Source organism: Limulus polyphemus, unplaced genomic scaffold (genome assembly GCF_000517525.1).
Source record: "Limulus polyphemus unplaced genomic scaffold, Limulus_polyphemus-2.1.2 Scaffold118, whole genome shotgun sequence".
Classification (NCBI taxonomy): Eukaryota; Metazoa; Arthropoda; class Merostomata; order Xiphosura; family Limulidae; genus Limulus; species Limulus polyphemus.
In genome coordinates this window covers 53,219-69,343 of record NW_013665728.1, presented here as the reverse complement: position 1 = coordinate 69,343, position 16,125 = coordinate 53,219, and the positions used below count along the sequence as shown (strand labels likewise).

General features: G+C 32.0%; 1 protein-coding gene across 1 annotated transcript in view; it reads left to right on the top strand.

Annotated features, from left to right (window-relative positions):
- Positions 1–862: 862 nt before the first annotated feature.
- The window catches only part of LOC106472131 (putative GPI-anchored protein pfl2), a 53,585-nt gene continuing 38,322 nt past the window's right edge, over positions 863–16,125 (top strand). Inside the window, exon 1 of the mRNA XM_013932760.2 lies at positions 863–898. The gene's annotated coding sequence lies outside the window, so the exon portion shown is untranslated. The remainder of the gene's footprint in view (positions 899–16,125) is intronic.

Sequence of the window (16,125 nt, the reverse complement as noted above, 5' to 3'; positions counted from 1 at the left end):
TTAGAAACCAATAGCCCTCTTGAAATTGGCTATAAAAATCATGTAAACTGTCAATGTGTTTTCCCCACCTTTCTCATAATTTGTCAATTTCCGATGCAGAATCAGAAGTGTTTTTGTAAATAGTATTTCAGTGAAACTTCTGTTTTTCATCATTTAGCCCAACTGACAAGTTCTGGTATTGAACTAAGGACCTTTTGAGCAGTAACTTCTGAGAGATAAAAGATAGATCTGATATGCTATTTTACACACCTCTGATTTTGAATCTAAACTGGAAAAGTTGATAGGAACGTGAAAAAAAAATCAAGAGTTTACGTGATTTTTTGTTATCACATATTTAAGCATATTTCTCAATTTACAAATAGTAAAATCTGAAAAGTCGATGATAATTTTTTTTTGCTTAAATTGCAAAGTTATACTTGACCCATACGTTTGTGTTTCTTATGGCGCCATGGATTAATCTGTTTTGGGTGTCCTTTTAGGGTAATTAGACGGATAGTGTATTTATGAATGTGCTGAGATAAATCACCACAGGTGAACATTGATCATACTCACACATTAGGATGTATGATAAAGACGAATCTAAGGTAAGAAAAAAAGAATGACTTGTTATTCAGAAACATAAACCAAAGATCAATAAATATTCCGAAATTTCTCTCAGCCTGCTTAATGAGCAAATCCAGATCCAACTGGTTATTTGTTTGTTTTCAACAGCGTTTTTGTCGAAGTTTATGGGTACTTGATGATGTTTTAACCTAGCGAAACGTTGGGTTGTGATAATGTTTCAAATTTTATCAGTTGTAAACAGTAGTCTTAAATTTGTAATTAGAATAGCTGTGGCAACAAAATTATCATATATGGGCATTGCACAGAAAAAACACGCCAGTGAATAATGTTAAAGGTAATTTTACTTAAGCTTTTTTGATATTATAAATATGACTTATTAGATATCATATTATAAGCATTTTCAAAGTTTTGGTTACCTTGTGATGTCAAAGAAATGTAAAGATATCACACTGATTTTTTTATTATTATCTATGACGGTTGTAAGACAGCTATTTTATGACAGATGTCACTTTTAGTTACAGACCGTAACTAAAAATAAGCGTGACTAGACTTACAAGGTATAGAATATGTACGTTGAATTCATATTTGTACTACCTAGTCCTACCATTTTCACCATTAAGTATAAAAAAGATGATGCATCAACACTATCAATTTCCTTAACAATCTTAAACACCTCAATTGGATCCTCTCTAATTCTTTTCAAACTCAAGAGAAAATTGTTTTAGAGATCTTAACCAACTCTTGTGTGATAACCTTTTAATGTAGATTAATACTTCTTTGGTGCATATCTAATTTCTTAATAACGTGTCAGTTTTCCTAGTCCACTGCACTGTTCTTGATGTGATCCAATTGATTGGTTGTAAAATTTGAGTTGGATTGTCTGATGAATGGACAACTTTCTTTATGGGACTTTGCTTTTACTATAGTATTGACTTAAGCAAGTACTAAAGGTGCACCTTCACACTAAATCATTAGATTTCCTAGTGTATTGTCATGGGGCCAAAAAGATGTTTTGGACTGGTTCAAAATCTCTACCTCTACACCTCAACATCTAGTTCATAAATTGCATGGAGAAGCAGCAATGTGACTCCTGTTCACATTACATTTTGTGTTTTGGCTTCTACTGATATTTTCTTGGTATGTTGTAGAGCCAATATTTCCTGTCTCCCCAGGATTGACAACTACTTACCTGCTTCCTCATGTGCTACTTCCATTTTCAACATGGAGATTGCAGCTTAAAATTATAGTACAGGTGCAGTGTGATATTTCATATTAATGTTTTAGTAGTTAAATATAGTTAAAGAAATATTAACAGTTACTAAAATTGTTCTCACTCTCTTGCAAATGTCATTGAGTTAATTGCGGTTAAATGTAACCATATAAGTTTAAGTACAACATGTCACTTAGAAGCCATATTATGTGATTGGCCTAGAAAATGTGTTGGTAGAGAGCATAAGACGTGATTACACCCTCAATATTTTCACACGTGTTTTTCACAAATTTCCGGATAACAAATAATGGATTAAAAATGAGAAAGAGTAATAAAAAGTTTCTTATTCTTGACATGAGCAAGAGATACAGCTTAAGGTCAAAGTAGTAATGGCAAATGTCTTTTGAGTTACACTTTATTACTAAAATGTTAATTTTGAGAATATTTAACATTTTTACAAAGTTGTGAAGCTTAACCAAAATCTCGCACAGTAGTCCAAGTATTTTAAATAACATAAATTATATGTCCTACTGGAACTTGAACAAGATACAGGTATTGTTGCTTGTATCAATATGGAAATCTATAAAATCAGAGGAAGGTAATGGTGAATCAGCATAATTCTGTCATTCTAAATGGCTACTTCCATTCATCTTACTATCCCATGTACAATAAAGATTAGTTATTTAACTCACTTATTTTTACTTTTATGTTAAATATTATAAATTAATGTAAACTCTAATTATAATAAAAACAGAAATAAATGTAAGTGCATCTTAATGTAATTGAAACCAGTGTTGGACCCAAAACATACCAGGAAAGTTAAGGAAATTGTATTGGTATAGCTATTTTTCTGGTGGACTAATATGTATGTTTGTAAAAAATAAAAAAATATACTTGCACTGGCAGAGATGTAAATGTTAATAAAACAAAAATTATTTTTAGGTAAAGTTTTTATATATATATGTAGTGCAGATTTATATATGCTTTCAAGGTATGTGTTAGAAAATTGTAAAGCTTGCCATACTGTTAGTGCATAAAGAGCTACTGTTGGTGGCTCATGAAAATTTTGAGAACATACATGTACGTAAATTTGTGAAACTAGTAATTGTTGTTTCCAGTTTTCATTCTTATGTGCCATATGAGAATCAAATCCCAAGTATCAGTGATCTGTTTTACCTCATTTTTCCCAAAACATTTCAGAAACTTATGTTTTTTCAGATCATGTACGTATCTTGTGAATTCACTTTAAAAAAAATTGGATATTATTCAGAGTTTGGTTATCTGTTGAAGGTGTTTCTGTTTAGAACTGAGATGATGTTAACTCATCTTTGCAGTTCTTTTGTTTTTCTAATCTTGACAATATTAATTCCAAGCATTATTAATTCATTGTTTATTTGAGGCTCAATTTATTCAAAATTATTATTTTCTTAAGCTAGTGTAGTGATTCCCAACCTGTGGTCCCCGGACCCCTGGGGTTCTCCGAAGATAATACCATCTCATTAAACAAGTAAGTTTTTTAATTCTGATGTTCTTTAAATTGCACACTCAGTTATATATGTCTTTTATTTGATAGTGAAAAAAGGAAAAACAAGTTAATTATTAGTAAGAAAAACAGTTTGTTGGGTAGATAGAATCTTTCAAAAAACATGGGGTCCATGGGGGAAAAAATAATAATAAAAGGGGGTCCTTGGTAGTGAAAAGGTTGGGAACCGCTGAGCTAGTGTATAAAAGTTGTGTGATGCTGAAAGTTATTTATTTTTTTTGAAGTATGTGGATACCTTGGATGTTTTACAACCCATTAGCAGATTATAGGATGTGGCAATTATAAGAAGCATTAAGGGGAAGAAATGTGAACTTGGAAGACTTACATGTGTGCCATCTAGCTAATTTTAGGTTGCTAGCCTCAGAACAACTGTATTGTTCACCAATATCCCTAAAAAATTTGTTTGGAGCTTTAAGGAATGAAACAGATCATAGTTAGTTGTAGAATTCAAACTATGAAATATTGGTCTGAAGAACCATTAAATAGTTTGATGGATTGAGGTATTGAGGCTGTCTAAACTAAGAAAGAAATGTTTTTCAAGGTTTTTATCCAAATGAAAAATGAAAGTGTATTAGATAACAAATAGTTAATGAAAAACCTTAAGCTGTACATCAGATAGTGTTAATTTATGTTGGGAAGATTCAAAAATTATGCTGAGCAGAATATTGTAATGGACTGAAACATCCACTACAACTAGGGTCAAACAAAAAACAAATTTATTAAACTTTGACAACCACAGAAATCCAAAATAAAACTTTCAAACAGTTGGAATATATGGTTTATCACTTACCAAAAAACACAGTTAATAAATTTGTTTTTTTTTTAGCTCAACCCAGGTTGTAGCAGCTGTTTGTTTTAGTCAATTACAGTTAATAAATTTGTTTTTTTTTTGCTCAACCCAGGTTGTAGCAGCTGTTTGTTTTAGTCCATTACAGTTAATAAATTTGTTTTTTTTTTGCTCAACCCAGGTTGTAGCAGCTGTTTGTTTTAGTCCATTACAGTATGAAAGGTTGAGCTTTCAAAAATACACTTAGCAACTTCAAAAGTAAAACATTCAGAATTATTTTATTTATAGATAAAAGACATATCAATCAAGTCAAAATTGCATAACACACAAGAGCAGATGTTTAAAAAGTTGTTCGAATGTCGATTATTAGGCTGGATTCAAAGTTGGGAGCTGCCTTAGTAAGTTGATTCAACAGTGGTAAAGTTTGGATTCAATGATATATTATTTTATGTTAAAATTGTGTTAATGTTACTTAATTAGTGAAAATCTTCTAAGGTGTTTATTTTTAGGTACTTAGTTATCTGTAACACCTGAAAAATTGTAGTTAGTGTCACCTCATAAAGGAATAGTACACCTGACAGGCTCATAGTTTCACTGCTAACAAACAAAATAATCATATATAGGTTAATTAATCAATTTTATTTTCTACATTTCACTCAGTGAAATATCTGTATTGAATGCTGTCATACACATCAATGAAAAGCAATTGTGTTTTAAGTTTTCTGTTCTTTAGAGTACTGACTAGTGCTAAGACTTGTATAGTTTTCAGTCAACATAAAAATTGTGTTTTTAGGTAGTTATGTGATAGTATGATATTTAACTATAAATGTTATATTAAACATTCATATAAAAACATTGTTACTTGCTACTAGACATGAACACAATTTTCTCCTAGACAATCAGGTGTCAGATATGTGTACAATATGTGTTTCATAATTTTCATAATTAACTCCTTGAAATGTCTTCTGTAGTTCACTGAAATAACTTGGATTTTTGTGGCATAAAAAAGCTTTTGGCTGTAGTTTTTAAGAAGTTGTATCTCTCATCTTGTCAGTGACTTGTTTCTTTCTGCCCTTCATATTCAGCTCTGCATTGACTTTACACTGTATGGAAGTTTTACCATTAGAGATACAGGAACTCACTGAAAAATTCAGTTGAGGTTTCGTTGACCACCTTTGAAGCTTTCTGTTTCTGTACACTTAAATGCTTTCCTAAGACTTGCATCAACCACTCGCTATTGCACAGTTACTGGTTCTTTCACATGTCCAAACAGTTTTTGAAAATATCCCTCTTGTGTTCCTTTCTGAGAATTTTCATATTTATGTCTCTTTCAAGATATTATACAGATGTAGTAAAGCATTACTGACTGATCGGCACATTTTCCCTTTAGTTTTTCTATGGTCTTTCCATAAGTGTATCATTCCAAAACTTTTTTATTTACATTAGAATCTCCATCTGTGATAAATTAAAGAATCTAACTACGTGCATTTTTTTGTTTAATTGAAATCACCCCATGACTATGTTACCCACTTTCATGTCTGTCAGTAGTCCGTGTCTGTTTCTCCAGAATTAGTATTCCTGATGATTTTCTCTACATTTTATTAAGTGCAAAATGGAAACACTTGGAAATTAATTTGTAACTTCTAGAAAAACAATTTTCTGTGTTATTCCTCGACAATCATTACATACCCCAAGTTGGTCTTTTAATGGTAACCATAGTTTCTCAGAACATCTCCAAACACCTATGATGATAACAAGAAGTAGACCACCATTTTTAAATATTAAAAATTTCAGTATAAGTTTGTTTCATTTGCCTGCCTTTAACATGTAATATTTGGGGGAAAAATATATATATATATGAATGCATGATAAGTTACAAAGAATGTAATGATTGAAAAATCTTTCATAAGTCACTCAACTCTTGTATATAGTTGTAAGACTTTATGATTCTTGCACACCAAACTAATGTTGTTTAGAAATGCTGGCATAACATTTTCTGGGTTATAGATGCTAAAGCTTACTTCTAGTTCTGATTAATATGAATGTTTTGGAATCAAGTCACTTGATAATCTGAAATCATGTAACCAGGTTGGTGACAATGAGGGATGAAATTCTACCAGTACTTAGTTCTGGGATTTATTTGATCTAATTTTAGTCCATCACACATTTCTTCCATTCTACTGTTATAATACAGACAAGTCAAATCTCACAGAATCTAAACAATCATTAAATATTCTTTAAATGAGCCAATAAATGACCTAACAAGATCATGAATAGAAATTATTCAGCAGCTTTAATGACAGTAGTTATTAAACCAATCAGGGAGTTTCATCTGGTTATGTGACTTATTTGATTGGTCAATAATGATAATATATCCAAATGATGTATTTTATTGGCTGGTGTGCTGTGATTGGTATTCTCCCCTGATATCAGCATGTATAATGTCCTTTTGTCATTCAACAGAATGGGAACTAAAAAATAGAAAATAACATTTTATGGGAAAAATACTACCGGCTCATATCAGTACCTTAAGTCTGTATCCTTGTATGCCCAATACCTAAATACATGCAATTCTAGAAAATAAAATTATTCATTTATGCATATATATTAAATTCCACACACACAATCCAGAAGGGAAGATGCTACGTAACATTTGTATAAGAAAGGTATAGATTCAGTTTATGTTTGTTTTTATGCTTTGTAGATGATAGCATGCATAAATGCTCCTAAAGAACACCCTTAAAAGTCAAAGGTACTCTCTCGGCTGTCTGTCATAGCAGAATGTAGTACACAGCTCGTGTGCCTTATTATTGTGTCTGAGAAGTGAAGCTGCTATCTTATCTGATTAATTTGTTAATGAATTATATTATTTTGTATTCAACAGGCAAAGTTTTTCAAATATGGTTAGCTTTTCTGTCCTAGCTATGAAGATAAAATTAGGTTGGGTTATGTATAGAGTTTAATGAATTATTCTGTACAATAAAAAAAAATCAAGCTATAATTTAAACACAAGTTCAAATATAGTACATTTAGCAAAACGAGCTAGTATATAAATATTTAAATATGTTTATTGGCACTTAAGTATATGTTATGTAACTGAACAATAATAGTCAGTAATGACTTGATACATAGACAACAGATGGCAACACCAGGTTTGTTATAGCAAAATTGTGAATAATAACAATAATTTTTTTTACATCTGAGAATAAGTCCACTGAGATAAAGCAACATAAAAGAATGAACAACAATGTGTTTCTGGCTCTCTAGGTGCTTGTATATGTTGATAGATTATCTGTGGTATTGTCACAGACTTTAATTGGTTCATTTAGGCTTGTTCCCCTATGAAGTGACGTGCTATTTTTGTAGAGCTTCAGTTGACTAAACATGCTTTGTACCTGTGTATGTTTTGGCAGGAAAATGTGTTCTTGTATCACTCATATGTTTCTGTTTATTTTTTTTTACTATATTTTGATAATTTGTCTGCAGTTTAAGTATAAAAAATGAGAACTTGTTTGTTCATGAGAATTATGTATAGAACTCATAATCAATTAAAAGCTAAAAATTAATTTAGCAGATGATAAGTTGTGTAAGTTAGTGAAAATAAAAGTATATATTTGACAGAGCTTATAATGCATGTTTTATCTTTCTTTTGTAGGAATAAAAAAAGCCACATTTACTCTTATCTTTGAATGATGCTTGGAAAGTTTTACAACCTTTTGTAATTGCATTATAGGTTATTTATACAGATGCATGAAAATTTCATTGAACATATTTCCATAAAACTGCTCTCTTTTGTTTTTCACCCATTTGATGTGCATATTGTGGTTTTGGTTAAGTGTAAACCTACACAGTAGACTTCTGAATTGTACTCATACCAAGGACTAAACCTCAAATTTGAGCACTGTAAGACCTCAAACTTACCACAGAGCCAGCAGGAGGCATACTTTGTATTAAAGTATCATGAAGAATTTTCAACTTTCATGTTACTCAAATTTCTTGCATTTTGTTTTAATTGATGTTGCAGTTATTTTTGTAAGTATAGAAGAATATTAGAAAAATGTGTATCATTACACAAGTAAGTGTAGAAGAACATTATAAAAATGTGTATCGTTACACAAGATGAAACTTAAGCTGCAGTAGATAATATGTGATTTATGTACAGGTGAATTTAATTTCTGTCATGAATGTTTATATAGAGATAGTCCTAGGTTTATATATCTAATGAGATATTCAGTGAGGAAATAGTTGTTGTACATTTCTTTTAATTTCACGAAGCAGTAATATGTCACACTGTTAACAAAAATACACATCTTTTACCCTGAATGCAATCAAAAATAGTTATGACATGGTGAAAGTTGTAAGTATATATAAAAAAAAAGGAACATATTTTGTCAGATTTTGTTTTTATATTTATTAATAAACCTCCCTTTGTTTTCTTACATATTAGAATAGATATGTAGCTCAAATTGGCACTTTTTGTTATTCCCTTGCATAAAATTTATTTTAGACTGTTTCCCTGAAGTATTAGGTTAATTTAAATGCATTTTAACTTTTGAAGGTTTAAAATAAATGTTTCACTTGTCTGCTCAGTTGTAATATCATTCATGTGTTGCATTTGTAATTACAATCATTACATTACAAAGATCTAAAAGTAATTATTGTGAATTATAGTTTTTAAGTCATGTCTGTTAATGATTTATATGACCAACTCACCAAAGAAGTAATTTTGCTTTTTTTGGTTACTGAGTAATTAGTATTTCAAAACTCTGCATCCAGACATGTGTTAAGTACTAGTGTGTACCAGTTGATACATTGTTGTTTGTTAAATTTAAAATATGTATCAGACTGTGTTTACCAGCAATGACTAATTCTTCAACAGTTACTTTCTGGTTAGGATGCTTGACTCACAATCTGCAGGTCTCAGGATTAAAATCTATCACCAAAAATGCTCACCCTTTCAGCTGTGGGGGGTTACAATGTGACAGTCAGTCCCACTATTCATTGGTAAAAAGTAGCCAAAGAGTTGGTGTGGATGGTATTGACTTGTTATCTTCAATTAGCTTCAGCAGGTCATCCTCTTTTAACTTTTATATTTTGTCCACCTAGCTTCATTCTACTGTAATATAAGACTACTTAATTCCATTAATTATCAAAAGTTATTAAATGTGTGTATACGGTGATGTGATATTGGTTATTCCAATATATGTACAAGGCAAGTCAAATCATTTTCATGTATAGCATGTATTTAAATAAATAGCTTAAAAAATGCATTGATATTGTCTTGTGAACTTACAAACATGTTACCCTACAAGCATTATTTCTTGTTCAGTTTCAGAAGCAGAGGAAGTAAAAAACCTGATTGCAAGATATAAAATCAATAGCTTATTTTAGGAGTAACATTTGTAGTGTAAAAAAATAATCACTTTTAAAGAACTTGATAGAGTGCACACACTTTTTTTATTAATATTTGTAACTAGTTGTGCTCATGACTCACAACATTTATTTCACATTGGCCTCATTGGAATGGAGAGACAGAGTGCATGTGCATCATGTATAGGAAATTAACAAAGGAAACCATGCTTTGTGTGGCATTAAATGTCACTTGTTTGGTGTTGGCTACACACAGTTAAAATTGAAATGGCTGCCAAACTTAAGCCATTCACCTGATTGTTTAGCCATATGATCTTAATTTTTGCGGAGTCCCCCTAAGTTTTTGCACCAAATTTCATTGAAATTAATTCAGTCAGTTTTTTACTTGAACTTGTGGCATTAAGACACAACACAAACAACTCTACTTTAAATATATATATATATATAATTATTACGATGAAAGGAAGTACTCTGTCGTAATGAAAAGTAAACTTTATAAATCAGATAAACAGAGTAAAATTTAATGAAGGTACAACATTTCACCAGGTTAACCTGGCATGATCAGGTACATCAGCTACAATGAATGCATTGAAACAACAAATATATATAATAATACAAGAGTACATTAAACTTTGATTGGGTAAAGTTAACAGTAAGGTATGATATTTCCAGAGGGTGTTTATTAATAGGGCTTGGCTTCTTGAGGGTAAATGTCCGTAATCAACAAAATAGGAGACTGTAAGAACTCTTTCAAAAATATGAAATATTATCACAACAAAATTTATAAATTAAATACTGTAACTTGAAAATTGTAAATAGAGGTAAAGTGATTCACAGAAAATAATATAAAAAAACTTTTTATATATAATTATTGTTTTGTAGCCTAATAATGATAGTGATCATTGTTCTTACAGTTAGGTGGAGTTACACGTTGGATCAACCTTGTTCACATTCAGTTGAATAACAAAACTATTTACTTAGCAGTGTGTAGTTTCAGACAGGTGATTGTTGCTGTTTTGAGTAATGTGATTACCAGTATTTACATCAGACTTATTTTCTACTCAAATAGGAACTTTTGCTTTTTACAGTAATGAGTAGTTTTTTTTGTGCACTCTGAATGTGATGATAATTAGACCGTACTTTTAAGTAACATTTAGGAACTTAGTCTCATTGCTTTAATAAGTAATTAAATTTACTTATAGTTGATAATAATTGATAAACCAAATAAGGATAAAAACTTATTAAGTTTACAGTAGGTGATCATATAGGCTACTAATCATGTCAGTGATTATCATTCTTATGTTTGTTGTCTGGTGGTGGCAAGAAGGAGTGAGATAGATACTAGTTACATGTTTAAGTGTTGTTTTACGGAGAACTTGTAGTCCTGATTTGACATTGTAGTCATTGATGGGCATATCTTTGGGCAGATGAAGTTTTCATACAGTAAATTCCATGTTTGTATGCAGTGAAGATTGGAATGATGGAGCATTAAGCCTAAATGTGGGAAAATCATAACATGTTGGCAATGAAAGATATAAAAAAGAACACCCAGTAATTAGTTTTTATGTCTTCCATATTTATATTTTTTATTGTGATTTCAAGAAAGAAAGAAAATTTAGTGTAACAGTATTGATTTACCATTTTCTTATCCTCTCACAAATTTATATCGTTCATTTGTTAATTTTATTTTAATAGTACTGATTTAATTAAAAGTTCAGTAATGAAAACATGCATCATTGATATTATTGTCCTGATATCCTCAAATACCAAAATAAAATCTGCATGTGTATGTTGTATTCATATATAGTTTGCATACTTCTGTCTGGTAAAAAGTCATATTAGTTATAGTACATGAGTTGATCAAGCTACTAAGAACTGTTCAATTTAATGAAAAAATTAAAAAACCGAATGTAATAAAAGTAAACATTAAAAATTGTTGTTTCCATAAGAGTACATTTGCCTGTATGGGAATCAATGAGGAAACTCGGATCTTGTTGGTTACTGAAAAGGTAAAGTTACACTACTTTCTTTCTTTAAGGTTATTTTCATTAACAGTGTTGGTTTTAATATTTGTTTTAATATTAAAACTTTGTTTTTATTACAATGATTATTTCACATTGTTAGCTTAATTTATGGATTTAGGATTAATCTAATACTACTAAGCTGGCCAAGCCAAGTGTAACTTTTATGGTATGATAGTTTTAATATGAAAACTAGCTTTGGTTAGGATATTTCATGCCTATACTTTTATTTATTAGTTTATGTCATTTATAATTTTATTTTTATGTATGTTATTTTATTGTAATGCTTATTCTACATTGTACTAATTTTTATTTTTATGTTTATTAATTTATTATACCTTGTTGGTTTAGTATATGGATTTAGGACTAACCTGGACTGGCCAAATCTAGTGAGATTATTGGGTTTATTGTGAAAAATATTTCTAACAACAAGGGTACTCAACTGATGAAAAAATACATTTTATTCATAATAAGTAAGGCATTTTATTCATAATAAGTAAGGTATTTTATTCATAATAACTAAGGCATTTTATTCATAATAAGTAAGGTATTTTATTCATAATAACTAAGGCATTAAATTTGCTATTTTTGTTACTGGATATATTTTTAGTTCTGATTTGTGTAGGTAGTTTTCCTTCGTCAGAAGTTAATATGAAGTAATGTACAGTATAGATTTATGGAAAGGTTGAAAATTATAACTATTTTTCAAATATATATTGTAAAATTTTCTCAAGTTTTTATATGTAGAAGGTATCAGAGTTCAATGTTATTACTTTGTTTTCAGGGCCTGGCATGGCCTGGTGGTTAGGACACTCATCTCACAACTTCATGTAAGAAGTTTGAATCCCATCATTCAACATGCTCATGCAGCCATAGGGGCATTATGATGTGACAGTCAATCCCACTATTCATTGAAAAAAGTTGGCAGTGGATGGTATTGGCTAGCTACCTTCCTTCTAGTCTATTACTTCAAAATTAGAGAAGGCCAGTTCAGATAGCCTTTGAGTAGCTTTGTGCAAAATTCAACAAACAAACAAATATTCTGTTTTCTTTTTTTATCACTCAGTAGGTGTATAGGTGCAAAAGTAATAAGGTGGGTATTAAGCTCTGGTCAATATTGAGCCCACATGTGTCAAGAGAGAAGTCAGCAACTTGTTGTGAAGTTGCTAATACTTTAATCTATATGCATTCAGTACTGTGAGGTTTCTTCTGAATCAGTTTGATTAAAGCGTTTTTTCTATGGTTTACAGATTTTTTCAAGTTTCTTGGGCCATTAAAAATTTTATGTTTCATGTAGTGCATATATATATATATATACCATTCAAAATATTTTAATTTCTTTTTAAGAGTTTTAATTTGTAACATGGTAAGTTTGGTCGAGGTTGTGTACTAATTCAAATCAAAATGTTACCTTCTGTAGTAGTATTTGATCAAGGAGACTGTCTACTATTTCATGGGGAATCTATATTGTATCCTACATTGCCTTTTGTATGTAGTACTCCTTTAGAACTCTCATATGGAGCGCAAGATGGTTCCAGATACTTATGATACAATTTTGTGTTAAGAAATGTTACTCACCTCTTCACAACAAAGAGTTATTACTTTGGGCTACTGCATGACATTTTTTTGCATATGCCACAGGCCATGGATGAAGTTCCTATTCCTACACGTATTCACATGTACTACGACTGCCTATGATGTAATCATCATTAGACTGTAACCTCCCACTAATAGGAGGGTGACACTTCCTCCATTCACTGTAATCCTCATGAGCACTAGCCTTTGAATAAATGTTCATTATTTCCTCGGCACTGCTTTGTTCAGATGTGCTCTTTCTTAGAAATTGAAAGCATTTTTATACTTACTTTTTTAATCTTTCATTATCATTTATAGTGTAGTTTTTCTTTCTTTAATTTTATTTAGTATGAAAAAGAAAGATACCAAATTTTAAACATTTCTGTCAGAACTATGAATAGAATTAACTTCACTTTGATACTTTCTTTTCATCAAATTTGTAATTGTCTGTGATAAGATTTTTTGTGTCATTGTTAGTCCCCATTGTTTTAACCCAGTGTATGGATTTCACTGAATATTATTCAATGTTGTTATTAGGCCAATGACTTAGGCTTATGCACCATCAACATACAAGGCTACTTTTTATTTAACAAAAACAAAAAACGTTATGGATTAATGGATTAGGTGTTCATGTTTCAACATTTTAGACATTTCCCAAAGGTTCTGACACCCCAAAATAGGAGTTATTCAACACTGTAGTGGCAACTAGAAACACTTTTATGAATAGTGCTATTACCACCAATGTGCATCAGGGGTTGATTTCATACTGATCTTGGATCCAGGATTTCCAAACCCCAGCTTCTGTTACTTGATCCAAGCCTGTCCTATCTTTCAGTGAGTTTCAGTAATGTTGTTTCCATACCTGTTTATGCTTCTAATTCCCTCTTTTTGACAAGGATCAGGTAATCCCACCTTCATCCTGCACTGCTTGGATTATAAAGATTTGTGTTTTTTGACAAATCCTGGGCTACCTTGTTGCATGAGTGTTCATCACTTGAATCTCTCCTTTTATGTATGGGGATCTCCTATTTTTTTGTCTTTCTCCAATCTGTATTTACTTGTCTTTGTCTCATACTTAGTTATCTTCCTCACTGTCTTACCACACTTGACTTTTTTGTGGCTTTACTGAGGAAACTTGCACATTTCTGTTTTCCATCTTTTCCTTGATTATCTTATTTCATTGTGTCACAGTTAATTTAGTTTCTTTGTTTCTGGAATATACATCATTGGGATGCCTTACTTTGTGACATTTGTCTCCTCTAGGCTTTTCTCATGTACCTCTTATGTTGCACCCTTTCTTTGTGGGAAAGTTTTTTGGGGTGTTTGTTATATTTTGAACTCTTGAGCTGATGCAGCTAATTAGCAGTCTTCTCTGTTCACTTTAGTTTCTTGTCTTTTTGGAATAGGGAACCCCACATGGTTTCTCATCCTTGACAGCCTCATGGGGTTGCCCTCTCTTCTGTTCCTGGTCCTCTTGTTACTGTTCTTTCTGAGAGCTGGCCATTGTGGGTCTTGGGGGTGACTTGTTTCTGAAGCCTTGTTTCATTGGCTGCTCAGTTCTCCCACTTTCTACATCTGTGATGTCCCTTTGCTGCTGATTACTCAGATGCTTTTTCATGGGTTTTTACCTGTCATTCCACTCTCCACCTCATCTGATTAGAATACCATGGAATACTTCCTCATCCCCACTATGGGGTTTTACTTCTGTTTTTTTCTTTGTTATTGTTCTCATGGCGTTGGGAGGTTGGGGTCTTTTTTATAGATCTGTACTACTTGAACCAACCTTGGTCTTTCTTGGATCAAGATGGGCAGTTTTCTCACATTACAGTGGGTGGGTACTTTCCTTGGATTGGTGGACCTGGATTGAGGTCTCAGATGCTTTGTCTATATTCTGATTTATCTGCTTGTCTTTTGCTTCATCCACAGTGGTCAAACATTCAATTCACAGCCCTTCCTTTCAAGTTGGCTATGGCTCCATATGTTTTTCATTGGGTCTGGTGGCTTTTTTTCAGTTACATTCCTGAGGCTTATTATTCCACTATTGTATGGATATTTGGCCTCTTCTTACCCCATTCAACTTGACTTCCACTGTTGCAACTTCCTTTCTCCTTTGGAAGTCATTTCACGTGGGGTAGTTGGTTTGGTTTTCAACTTCTGTCCTGATACCCACCTTGTATCTCTTTCACTTGGAGGTCTTTGTCACTTCATATGTGGGGCAGGCTCAGCCTACTTCTTTATTGTGTCTTTGAGACATGGAGCATTTGATACCAAGGCTCTTGTGTTTCCTTAATTTCCTGCATGAGAGGATTTCAGTGGATTCTGCTCAGTCCTTGCAAATATATACAGAGATCCACTTTCTTCTTTTCACTTCTCACTATTTTAGTGGCTCACTCAATCCCACTTGACCTTGGCTGGATATACCTGTTTCCCACCTCATTTTTTCTTGTATCTATTCAGAGTCCCCAGGACTCGGCAGTAGGCCTGTGGGCTTATATTTCTCAGATACACAAGTTTCTATACCAGTGGTGAGTGCAACACAGGTGGCACATTGTATTACTTTGCATTTGACGATAACCAAATCTACCAACACAACTTGTTAACCAATGTGTCTGTTCAGATGGGGTGCAGTTCTGGACACCTGATCCAGTTCTGAAATCTGGTCTTCATAGTTGCAGTTTCTCTATATATGTGTCCTCAAGATGTTGGCTGTTCAACAGGCTTACCATATTCTTTCTTGTTTGTCTGGTCTTCTTGCTGTGATCAATCCAGTTACCTCCTCTGTCATTTCTTCCATCCATAGACAGGGAGACACTTTTTCTCTCGGGAACTCTGTTTTCCTTGTTCTAGACTTTCTCTTTTGTTTCTAGACTTTCAACAGTCTATTATGTCATGGAAACTTAAGCTCTGGTGGCGGATCAACTGTCTCACCTAGACCAGATCCTTCTCACAGAGTACCATATTTTTCGGAATATAAGACGCACCCTTATTTTGAAGACAAAGTTTTGGGAAAAAAAAGCTACAGTCGCAAAAGATTTTTATTGAACAAAAATTCAAT